The sequence below is a fragment of the Arachis hypogaea genome, chromosome 18, assembly GCF_003086295.3.
Source record: "Arachis hypogaea cultivar Tifrunner chromosome 18, arahy.Tifrunner.gnm2.J5K5, whole genome shotgun sequence".
In the NCBI taxonomy this organism is placed as follows: Eukaryota; Viridiplantae; Streptophyta; class Magnoliopsida; order Fabales; family Fabaceae; genus Arachis; species Arachis hypogaea.
Window position 1 is genome coordinate 109441483 of NC_092053.1, and position 13297 is coordinate 109454779.

At 38.2% G+C, this 13297-nt stretch overlaps 1 non-coding gene across 1 annotated transcript; it reads left to right on the plus strand.

Annotated features, from left to right (window-relative positions):
• Nucleotides 1-6713: 6713 nt before the first annotated feature.
• Nucleotides 6714-6821, plus strand: LOC112773414 (small nucleolar RNA R71). The gene has a single exon (XR_003187965.1). It is a non-coding gene; the product is annotated as a small nucleolar RNA R71 (small nucleolar RNA).
• The last annotated feature ends 6476 nt before the right edge of the window (nucleotides 6822-13297 follow it).

Genomic DNA, 13297 nt, shown 5'->3' on the forward strand with positions numbered 1-13297 from the left:
TGATTTCATAGTCCTGGATACTGGAAAGGAAGAGGATGAATCCCTCATCCTAGGAAGACCTTTCCTAGCCACAGCAAGAGCTGTGATTGATGTGGACAGAGGAGAATTGATCCTTCAATTAAATGAGGACAACCTTGTGTTTACAACTCAAGGATCTCTCTCTGCATCCATGGAGAGGAAGCATAAAAAGCTTCTCTCAAAGCAGAGTCAAACAAAGCCCCCACAGTCAAACTCTAAGTTTGGTGTTGGGAGGCCACAACCAAACTCTAAGTTTGGTGTCAAACCCCCATATCCAAACTCTAAGTTTGGTGTTGGGAGGTTTCAACAAAGCTCTGCACATCTATGAGGCTCCATGAGAGCCCACTGTCAAGCTATTGACATTAAAGAAGCGCTTGTTGGGAGGCAACCCAATGTTTATCTAATTATATTTTTCTTAGTTATATGTCTTTATAGGTTCATGATCATGTGGAGTCACAAAATAAATAAAAAAAATTGAAAACGGAATCCAAAACAGCAGAAGAAAAATCACACCCTGGAGGAAGACCTTACTGGCCTTTAAACGCCAGTAAGAAGCATGTTTTGGGCGTTCAACGCCAGAACAGAGCATGGTTCTGGCGCTGAACGCCCAGAACAAGCATGGTTCTGGCGTTCAACGCCAGAAATAGGCTAAAAATGGGCGTTCAACGCCCAGAACAAGCACCAACCTGGCGCTGAACGCCCAGAGTTGTGTGCAAGGGCATTTTACATGCCTAATTTGGTGCAAGGTTGTAAATCCTTGAACACCTCAGGATCTGTGGACCCCACAGGATCACCTCAGGATCTGTGGACCCCATAGGATCCCCACCTACCTCCACTCACTTCTTCTCACCCATCTTTCACACAATCCCATAAACACTCTTCCCCAAAACCCTTCACCAATCACCTCAATCTCTCTTCCCCATCACCTCTTCACCACTCATATCCATCTACTCTTCCCCATAAACCTACCTCATAAACTCCACCTACCTTCAAAATTCAAAATCAATTTCCCACCCAAACCCACCCTAAATGGCCGAACCTTCACCCCCTCTCCCATCCCTATATATAACCCTCCATTCTTCCTCATTTTCACACAACACAACCCTCTCTTCTCTTCTTGGCCGAAACACAACCCCTTCTCCCTCTCTTCCACTTCTTCTTCTTCTTCATCTATTCTTTCTTCTCTTGCTCGAGGGCGAGCAAAATTCTAAGTTTGGTGTGGTAAAAGCATAAGCTTTTTGTTTTTCCATTACCATTGATGGCACCTAAGACCGGAGAATCCTCTAGAAAAGGGAAAGGGAAGACAAAAGCTTCCACCTCCGAGTCATGGGAGATGGAAAGGTTCATCTCCAAAGCCCATCAAGACCACTTCTATGATGTTGTGGCCAAGAAGAAGGTGATCCCCGAGGTCCCTTTCAAACTCAAAAGAAATGAGTATCTGGAGATCCGACATGAAATTCAAAGAAGAGGTTGGGAAGTTCTAACAAACCCCATCCAACAAGTCGGCATCCTAATGGTTCAAGAGTTCTATGCTAATGCATAGATCACTAGGAACCATGATCAAAGTAAGAACCCGAACCCAAAGAATTATCTCACCATGGTTCGGGGGAAATACTTAGATTTTAGTCCGGAAAATGTGAGGTTGGCGTTCAACTTGCCAAACATGGAAGAGAACGCACGCCCCTACACAAGGAGAGTCAACTTTGATCAAAGGTTGGACCAAGTCCTCATGGACATATGTGTAGAAGGAGCTCAATGGAAGATTGACTCAAAAGGCAAACCGGTTCAACTAAGAAGACTGGACCTTAAGCCTGTAGCTAGAGGATGGTTGGAGTTCATTCAATGCTCAATCATTCCCACTAGCAACCGGTCTGAAGTTACTATAGACCGGGCCATCATGATCCATAGCATCATAATTGGAGAAGAGGTGGAAGTTCATGAGATTATACCTCAAGAACTCTACAAGGTGGCTGACAAGTCCTCCACTATGGCAAGGTTAGCCTTTCCTCACCTCATTTGCCACCTATGCAATTCGGCTGGGATTGACATAGAGGGAGATATCCTTATTAAAGAGGACAAGCCCATCACTAAGAAAAAGATGGAGCAAGCAAGAGAGCCCATTCATGGAGCTCAAGAGGCGCATGAATCTCATCACCATGAGATCCCGGAGATGCCTCAAATGCATTTTCCTCCACAAAACTATTGGGAGCAAATCAATATCTCCCTAGGAGAATTAAGTTCCAACATGGGACAATTAAGGGTGGAACATCAAGAGCACTCCATCATCCTTCATGAAATAAGAGAAGATCAAAAAGCAATGAGGGAGGAGCAACAAAGACAAGGAAGAGACATAGAAGAGCTCAAGGACATCATTGGTTCCTCAAGAAGGAAACGCCACCATCACTAAGGTGGATTCATTCCTTGTTCCTATTTCTTCTGTTTTTCGTTTTCTATGTTATGTGCTTATCTATGTTTGTGTATTATTGCGTGATCATTAGTAGTTAGTAACTATGTCTTAAAGTTATGAATGTCCTATGAATCCATCACCTCTCTTAAATAAAAACTGTTTTAATTCAAAAGAACAAGAAGTACATGAGTTTCAAATTTATCCTTGAACTTAGTTTAATTATATTGATGTGGTGACAATGCTTCTTGTTTTCTGAATGTACGCTTGAACAGTACATATGTCTTTTGAAGTTGTTGTTTAAAAATGTTAAATATGTTGGCTCTTGAAAGAATGATAACTAGGAAACATGTTATTTGATAATCTGAAAAATCATAAAAATGATTCTTGAAGCAAGAAAAAGCAGCAAAGAACAAAGCTTGCAGAAAAAAAAAATAATAGGCGAAAAAAAAATAGAAAAAGCAAGCAGAAAAAGCCAAAAGCTCTTAAAACCAAGAGGCAAGAGCAAAAAGCCAATAACCCTTAAAACCAAAAGGCAAGGGCAAATAAAAAGGATCCCAAGGCTTTGAGCATCAGTGGATAGGAGGGCCTAAAGGAATAAAATCCTGGTCTAAGTGGCTAAACCAAGCTGTCCCTAACCATGTGCTTGTGGCGTGAAGGTGTCAAGTGAAAACTTGAGACTGAGCGGTTAAAGTCAAGGTCCAAAGCAAAAAAAGAGTGTGCTTAAGAACCCTGGACACCTCTAATTGGGGACTTTAGCAAAGCTGAGTGACAATCTGAATAGGTTCACCCAATTATGTGTCTGTGGCATTTATGTATCCGGTGGTAATACTGGAAAACAAAGTGCTTAGGGCCACGGCCAAGACTCATAAAATAGCTGTGTTCAAGAATCATCATACTGAACTAGGAGAATCAATAACACTATCTGAACTCTGAGTTCCTATAGATGCCAATCATTCTGAACCTCAATGGATAAAGTGAGATGCCAAAACTATTCAAGAGGCAAAAAGCTACAAGTCCCGCTCATCTGATTGGAGCTATGTTTCATTGATAGTTTGGAATTTATAGTATATTCTCTTCTTTTTATCCTATTTGATTTTCAGTTGCTTGGGGACAAGCAACAATTTAAGTTTAGTGTTGTGATGAGCGGATAATTTATACGCTTTTTGGCATTGTTTTTAGTAGGATCTAGTTACTTTTAGGGATGTTTTCATTAGTTTTTATGTTAAATTCATATTTCTGGACTTTACTATGAGTTTGTGTGTTTTTCTGTGATTTCAGGTATTTTCTGGCTGAAATTGAGGGACTTGAGCAAAAATCAGATTCAGAGGATGAAGAAAGACTGCTGATGCTGTTGGATTCTGACCTCCCTGCAATCAAAGTAGATTTTCTGGAGCTACAGAACTCAATATGGCGCGCTTCCAATTGCGTTGGAAAGTAGACATCCAGGGCTTTCCAGCAATGTTTAATAGTCCATACTTTGGCCGAGTTTAGACGACGTAAAAGGGCGTTGAACGCCAGTTCTACGCTGCTGTCTGGAGTTAAACGCCAGAAACAAGTCACAAACCATAGTTGAACGCCAGAAATATGTTACAACCTGGCGTTCAACTCCAGAAAGAGCCTCTGCACGTGTAACATTCAAGCTCAGCCCAAGCACACACCAAGTGGGCCCCAGAAGTGGATTTATGCATCAATTACTTACTTCTGTAAACCCTAGTAACTAGTTTAGTATAAATAGGACCTTTTTACTATTGTATTGGACATCCTGGATTGTATTTTGATCCTGTGATCACGTTTTGGGGGCTGGCCATCTCGGCCATGCCTGGACCTTTCACTTATGTATTTTCAAACGGTAGAGTTTCTGCACTCCATAGATTAAGGTGTGGAGCTCTGCTGTTCCTCAAAGATTAATGCAAAGTACTACTATTTTCTATTCAATTCAATTTATTCCGCTTCTAAGATATTCATTCACACTTCAACCTGAATGTGATGAACGTGACAATCATCATCATTCCCTATGAACGCGTGCCTGACAACCACTTCCGTTCTACATTAGATTGAATGAGTATCTCTTAGATCTCTTAATCAGAATCTTCGTGGTGTAAGCTAGAATGATGGCGGCATTCAAGAGAATCCGGAAAGTCTAAACCTTGTCTGTGGTATTTCGAGTAGGATTCAATGATTGAATGACTGTGACGAGCTTCAAACTCGCGAGTGCTGGGCGTAGTGACAGACGCAAAAGGAGGGTGAATCCTATTCCAGCATGATCGAGAACCTCAGATGATTAGCCATGCCGTGACAGGGCATCTTGGACCATTTTCACAAGAGGAGGGGATGTAGCCACTGACAACAGTGATGCCCTTGCATAAAGCTAGCCATGGAAAGGAGTAAGACTGATTGGATGAAGACAGCAGGAAAGCAGAGGTTCAGAGGAATGATTGCATCTCCATACGCTTATCTGAAATTCTCACCAATGATTTACATAAGTATTTCTATCCTTATTTTAGTATTAATTTCGAAAACTATATCACTATTTTATATCCGCCTGACTGAGATTTACAAGGTGACCATAGCTTGCTTCATACCAACAATCTCCGTGGGATTCGACCCTTACTCACGTAAGGTATTACTTGGACGACCCAGTGCACTTGCTAGTTAGTTATGCGAAGTTGTGAAGATATGTTTAGACCATGGTTCTGTGCATCCGTTTTTGGTGCCATTGCCAGGGAATCAATTTCGAACAACAATTCACAACCTGAGTAACAATTTCGCATACCAATTACAGAAGGAGATCCTTGAGTTTTAAAATCAAGGTTGTCCTCATTCAGTTGAAGGACCAACTCTCCTCTGTCCACATCAATCACAACTCTTGCTGTGGCTAAGAAGGATCTTCCAAGGATGATGGATTCATTCTCATCCTTCCCAGTGTCTAGGATTATGAAATCAGCAGGGATGTAAAATCCTTCAACCTTTACTAACACGTCCTCTACTAGTCCATAAGCCTGTTTTCTTGAGTTGTCTGCCATCTCTAATGAGATTCTGGCAGCTTGCACCTCATAGATCCCAAGTTTCTCCATTACAGAGAGTGGCATAAGGTTAATGCCTGACCCCAGGTCACACAGAGCCTTCTCAAAGGTCATGGTGCCTATGTTACAGGGAATTAGGAATTTACCAGGGTCCTGTTTCTTTTGAGGTAGAGTTTGCTGAACCAAGGCATTTAGTTCCTTGATGAGCAATGGAGGTTCATCCTCCCAAGTCTCATTACCAAATAGTTTGGCATTCAGCTTCATGATTGCTCCTAAATATTGAGCAACTTGCTCTTCAGTAATATCTTCATCTTCTTCAGAAGATGAATAGTCATCAGAGCTCATGAATGGTAAAAAGAGGTTCAATGGAATCTCTATGGTCTCTAGATGAGCCTCAGATTCCTTTGGTTTCTCAAAGGAAAACTCCTTATTGGTCAGTGAACGTCCCAGGAGGTCTTCCTCACTAGGATTCACGTCCTCCTTCTCCTCTTTGGGTTCGGCCACACCAAGCAAGGTAATGGCCTTGCACTCTCTTTTTGGATTTTCTTCTATATTGCTTGGGAGAGTACTAGGAGGAGTTTCAGTGACTCTTTTACTCAGCTGGCCCACTTGTGTCTCCAAATTTCTAATGGAGGACCTTATTTCATTCATGAAACTTAGAGTGGCCTTAGATAGATCAGAGACTATATTTGCTAAGCTAGATGTATTCTGCTAGAATTATCTGTCTGTTGCTGAGTGGATGATGGAAAAGGCTTGCTATTGCTAAACCTGTTTCTTCCACCATTATTAAAGCCTTGTTGAGGCTTTTGTTGATCCTTCCATGAGAAATTTGGATGATTTCTCCATGAGGGATTATAGGTATTTCCATAGGGTTCCCCCATGTAATTCACCTCTGCTATTGCAGGGTTCTCAAGACCATAAGCTTCTTCTTCAGAAGATGCCTCTTGAGTACTGTTGGATGCAGCTTGCAATCCATTCAGACTCTGAGAAATCATATTGACTTGCTGAGTCAATATTTTATTCTGAGCCAATATGGCATTCAGAGTATCAATTTCAAGAACTTCCTTCCTCTGAGGCGTCCCATTACTCACAGGATTCCTTTCAGAAGTGTACATGAACTGGTTATTTGCAACCATGTTAATGAGTTCTTGAGCTTCTGCAAGCATTTTCTTTAGGTGAATGGATCTACCTGTAGAATGGTCCAATGACATCTTTGATAATTCAGACAGACCATCATAGAATATATCCAGGATGGTCCATTCTGAAAGCATGTCAAAAGGACACTTTTTGGTCAGTTGCTTATATCTCTCCCAAGCTTCATAGAGGGATTCACCTTCTTTCTGTTTGAAGGTTTGAACATCCACTCTAAGCTTGCTAAGCTTTTGAGGAGGAAAGAACTTGGCTAAAAAAGCTGTGACCAGCTTATCCCAAGAGTTCAGGCTATCTTTAGGTTGAGAGTCCAACCATATTCTAGCTCTGTCTCTTACAGCAAATGGAAAAAGCATAAGCCTGTAGACGTCGGGATCAACCCCATTGGTCTTAACAGTATCACAGATCTGCAAGAATTCAGTTATGAATTGAAAAGGATTTTCTGATGAAAATCCATGAAACTTGCAATTCTGTTACATCAGAGAAACTAATTGAGGCTTTAGCTCAAATTTGTTTGCTCCAATGGCAGGGATTGAGATGCTTCTTCCATGTAAGTTGGAATTTGGTGCAGTAAAGTCACCAAGCATCTTCCTTGCACCTCCACCATTGTTATTGGTTTCGGCCATCTCAACTTCTTTTTCGAAAATTTTAGTAAAGTCCTCTTCAGAGTGTTGTGTTTTAGCTTCTCTTAGCTTCCTCTTCAGAGTCCTTTCAGGTTCAGGATCAGCTTCAACAAGAATGTTCTTATCCTTGTTCCTGCTCATATGAAAAAGAAGAGAACAGAAAAGAAGAGGAATCCTCTATGTCACAGTATAGAGATTCCTTTATGTGAGTAGAAGAGGAGAAGAATAGGAGAGTAGAATGGAGAAGAGAGCGATGAAGAATTTGAATTTCAAATTAAAATAAAAGAAAAATATTTTTGTTTTTATTAAATTAATTAATTAGAATTCGAAAATATAAAAAGAAATAAAATAAAATTGAAATTTAAAACAATTAGTTAATTAAAACGAATTTTGAAAAAAAAATTAGTGATTTTCGAAAATTGGAGAGAGAAAAGTAGTTAGGAGTTTTGAAAAAGATATGATTGAAATAGAAAACTTTTAAAATCAAACAAAAAGTCTAGTAGTTAATTGAAAAAGATTTGAAAATCAATTTTTGAAAAGATAAGAAGTTAGAAAGGATTTTGAAATTTGATTTTTGAAAAAGGTATGATTGAAATGATTGAAATTATTTTGAAAAATATTTGATTGAGAAGATATGATTGCGATTTATTAAAAAAAAGATATGATTGAAGAAAAAATTAAAAAGATTTGATTTTGAAAAAGATTTTGAAATTAGCAATCAAAAATATATGATTGAAAATTAAAAAGATATGATTTTGAAAATTAAAGTTGATTACTTGACTAACAAGAAACAAAAAGATATGATTTTAAAATTTAAAGATTGAACCTTTCTTAATAGGCAAGTAACAACTTGAAATTTTTGAATCTAAAAATTAAATGTTAGTAAGATTTTCGAAAATATGAAGTAAGAATAGGAAAAATATTTTAAAAATCAATTTTTTTAAAAAAATTTCGAAAATATATAAAAATAAATTAAAAATATTTAATTTTTGAAAAAGATTTGAAAAGATAGAATTTTGAAATTGAAATTTATGAGTAAAACAAGGAAAGATATATTTTTTATTTTTGAATTTTTAATGAAGAAAGAGAAAAATAACCAAAAGACTCAAAACATGAAAATTATGAATCAAAACACATGATGCATGCAAGAACACTTTAAATGTCAAGATGAACACCAAGAACTTATTTTTGAAAATTTTTTTGAAAAAGAAAAACATACAAGACACCAAACTTAAAAATTTTCAAACTTTAGACACTAACAAATTGAGAATGCAAATGAAAAACAAGAAAAGACACCAAACAAGAAATTTTAAAGATCAAACAAGAAGACTTACCAAGAACAACTTGAAGATCATGAAGAATGCAATGCATGAATTTTCGAAAAATGCAAGAAAGAGATAAACATGCAATTGACACTAAACTTAAAAACTGATACAAGACTTAAACAAGAAACATCAAATTATTTTTGATTTTATGATTTTATTAAAATTTTTTGTATTTTTTCGAAAATTATTTGGAAAAAAGCAAAATAAGGATTTCAAAATTTTTAATAGGAATTCCAGGGATCTTGCAATGTTAGTCTAAAGCTCCAGTCCATGAATTAGACATGGCTTACTAGCCAGCCAAGCTTTCAATGAAAGCTCCGGTCCAAAACACTAGACATGGCCAATGGCTAGCTAAGCTTTAGCAGATACAAATCAGACATACAACAGCTGATACTTCATTCAACTTGCTTCTGTGCTGATGAGTGGAAGTCTCGGTCCAAAAGAATTAGATATGGCTTTACAGCCAGCCAGGCTTCAACATGTTTCATGAAACTCTAGAATTCCTTCTTAAAAATTCTGAAGAACATAAAATAATTTTTTTTGAAAAAAAAAATTTTTATATTATTTTCGAAAATAAGAAATAAAAAATCTTAAAAATAAAATAAAATTACCTAATCTGAGCAACAAGATGAACTGTCAGTTGTCCAAACTCGAACAATCCCCGGCAACGGCGCCAAAAACTTGGTGCACGAAATTGTGATCCCCGGCAACGGCGCCAAAAACTTGGTGCACAGAACGTAATTCACACACTTTGTCACAACTTTGCACAACTAACCAGCAAGTGCACTTGGTCGTCCAAGTAATAAACCTTACGTGAGTAAGGGTCGATCCCACAGAGATTGTCGGCTTGAAGCAAGCTATGGTCACCTTGTAAATCTCAGTCAGGCGGATTCAAATGGTTATGGAGTTTTAATACTTAAAAGATAAATACAACGTAAACTAGGATAGAGATACTTATGTAATTCCTTGGTGAGAATTTCAAATAAGCGTATAGAGATGCTTTCGTTCCTCCTGAACCTCTGCTTTCCTGCTGTCTTCATCCAATCATTCATACTCCTTTCTATGGCAAGCTTTGTGTAGGGCATTACCGTTATCAATGGCTACTTCCCATCCTCTCAGTGAAAATGGTCCAAGATGCGCTGTCACCGCACGGCTATTCATCTGTCGGTTCTCGATCATACTGGAATAGGATTCAGTAATCCTTTTGCGTCTGTCACTACGCCCAGCACTCGCGAGTTTGAAGCTCGTCACAGCCATCCCTTCCCGGATCCTACTCGAAATACCACAGACAAGATTTAGACTTTCCAAACCTCAAGAATGGCCGCCAATAATTCTAGCCTATACCACGAAGACTCTGATCGTAGATCAGGAGGCTAAGAGATATGCATTCAAGCTTGTTTGCATGTAGAATGGAAGTGTTTGTCAGGCACGCGTTCATAAGTGAGAATGATGATGAGCATCACATAATCATCACATTTATCATGTTCTTGTGTGCGAATGAATATCTTAGAGAAGAAATAGGCTTGAATTGAATAGAAAAATAATAGTACTTTGCATTAATTCATGAGGAACAGCAGAGCTCCACACCTTAATCTATGGTGTGTAGAAACTCTACCGTTGAAAATACATAAGTGATAATGGTCCAAGCATGGTCGAATGGCCAGCCTCTCAAAGAGGGTTCAATCATCAAAACATGATCAAAAGATAATCCAAAGATGGTAGTAAAAAGTCCTATTTATACTAAACTAGTTACTAGGGTTACAGAAATGAGTAAATGATGCAGAAATCCACTTCCGGGCCCACTTGGTGTGTGCTTGGGCTGAGCATTGAAGCTTTCATGTGTATAGGTCTTCCTTGGAGTTGAACGCCAGTTTGTAACCTGTTTCTGGCGTTTAACTCTGCTTTGCAACCTATTTCTGGCGTTTGACTCCAGAATAAGGCAGAGAGCTGGAGTTGAATGCCAGTTTGCATCATCTAAACTCGGGCAAAGTATCAACCTATTATATATTTCTGGAAAGCCCTGGATGTCTACTTTCCACCGCAATTGAGAGCGTGCCATTTGGACTTGTGTATCTCCAGAAAATCTATTTTGAGTGCAGGGAGGTCAGAATCCAACAGCATCTGCAGTCCTTCTTCAACCTCTGAATCTGATTTTTGCTCAAGTCCCTCAATTTCAGCTAGAAATTACCTGAAATCACAGAAAAACACACAAACTCATAGTAAAGTCTAGAAATATGATTTTTATTTAAAAACTAATAAAAATATACTAAAAACTAATCAAATCATACTGAAAACTATGTAAAAATAATGCCAAAAAGCGTATAAATTATCTGCTCATCAAAAAGCTTTCCCAATTCATTGCCTCCTTCATGCAACAAGCACAAAGCTTCTTGCAAGAAATAAGAGCCAACTGTAAAAATCAAGAAGCTTCAATTAGAAACCTAGAGGTGCAAGTGGAGCAAATTCTTAAGCAATTGGCAAGAAGCCTCCAAATTCCTTCCCTATTGACACAATCCTAAATCTTAGAGATGAATGCAAGGTCATTTTTTACGGAGTAGAAGAGAGATCAACAAGGAGCTTCTCAAGGAGGATGAGAAAAAAACTGAAGAACCTCCAAAAGAGATAAAGGAGGAGAACCTAGAGGAAGAAAAAGCTCTTACACCAATAGAGGCCAAGAAGAAAAAGGCAAAAGGTCATGAATCAAGGATTCTATATCCTCAAAGCTACAGAAGCAAAATCAAGAAAAGAACTTTTCTAAGTTCATAAAGATCTTCAAAAAGTTACAAATCAACATCTCTTTCGCTAAATTCCTAGAACAAATGCCACTTTATGCCAAATTCATGAAGGAGCTGTTATCCAAGAAGAGAATTTTCAAGAAAGATGAAAAAATAATTCTCACTAAAGAGCGTAGTGTCATTATTCAAAGGAAACTACCACAGAAGTTAAAAGATCACAGTAGTTTCCAAATTCCTTGCACTATTAGGGACGTCACTATTGGTAATGCTCTTTCTGATCTAAGAGCTAGCATCAATTTGATGTCCCTTTCCATGATGAAGAGATTATATATTGAAGAAGTGAAACCCACAAGGATCTCATTGCAACTAGCCGATCGACTAATGAAGTTTTCACATGGGATAGTGAAAAACACATTGGTCAAAGTCAGAAAGTTCATTTTTCCAGCTAAATTTGTGATCCTTGATAGGAGAAAACATGAAGACCATTCTTAGCTACCGGACGAGCACTCATGAAAGTTCAAAAGGATGAGCTAACACTAAGGGTGCATAATAAACAAGTGGTTTTTAATGTTTTCAAAGCCATGAAACACCCTAGTGAATCCGAGAGTTGCATGAGGATTGACATAATTGACTCGCTAGTTCAAGAGATTGTAGACAGAGGAGCTCTTAAAAACCCTCTTCAACTCATAGATTCTGAAACAGATGAGGAAGAAGTGCTAAAGAATGCACAACTAATGGAGGATGGCATTAGAGAAAGATGCCATAAAGTAATCCAACTCCCAACCTAAAAGATTTAATGTCAAACTAGTGACGTTAAAAGAGTGTTTGTTGAGAGGCCCAACCACGGTTAGTGTATTTTGCATTTCTTTTTCATTTAAGCATTTCATAGTTGCATTCTTCTTCTTTCTCTTCTTCTTTGTTCTTTTGCAATTTTCTATCACCTTTTTCTTTTTGGTTTACATTGTTTTTCAAAAAAAAAAAGAAAGAAAAAGAAGGATAAGTGTGAAGCCCAGCGCTCAAAGAGGAAGTCAGACTCCTTCAAAGGGTGAAGAGGGTGGTGCCCAGCTCCACTTATGGAAGCCTAGCGCCCAAAGCAAAGGAGGGCTCCCAACGGCACAAAATTGGAGTGGTGCCCTACGCCCACTCCTCAAGCTCAGCACCCCCATTGTTTTCTTGGAGGGCAACACCCAACTCCGAGGCTTGGTGCCCAGCACCAAGCATACCTGAAACATGCATCCTCTGAAAAATATTTTCTTTAACATTTTTTCTTTAAATTTTTTTGTAAAAATTTTCTTTAAAAATTCATCACATACATAGTTACTGTTTCTTTGTTTTATTCACTGCCACAATAAATTATTTTTTCCAAAGAATTTATTATCAAGTATGCATGATATATCACTTCAAGATTAATTATGTTCATTCACATGCATTGAAAGCTGAGCATGTTGCCTCTGTACCTCTATATTTTCAACTTTCAATAGTTAGGACATTGGCATTTAGTTTTTGTTGTATGCTTATTCTTTCTGCACACTTTCATACCACACACTTTACCGAGGCTTCATAACCACACAATGCATACTCCATTCCATTACAAATTCACATGCATGTATCCGTTCATCACACAGAACAAATATACTTAGCATTTTCTTCTTTTTTCATTTATATTTCATTCTCTTCATATGGCCAAACTTTAAGTTTGGTGTTGTAGTTGTGCCATATACTTTTCTAACTGTAAACAAAACTCAAAAATATTTTTGTTTAAGAAAAAAAAAGGGAAGAAAATATACAGTTTCATGAGAACCAATATAGAACGTGGGTGAAGCACAAGTCCATAATCTCCCACGTGAGATTTGATTTAAAATCGGAAGAGTATCCGGTAATTCAAGCTGAGATCTTCCGCCATAAATAGATAGTCTTAGCAAATCCACCAAGAACATGGGCTTTACCTTGGTCTATGAATTTTATGCTAATGCTTGGTTGAGCCACGAAAAGGAGGCTCAAGGTGAGGAACCGGCCT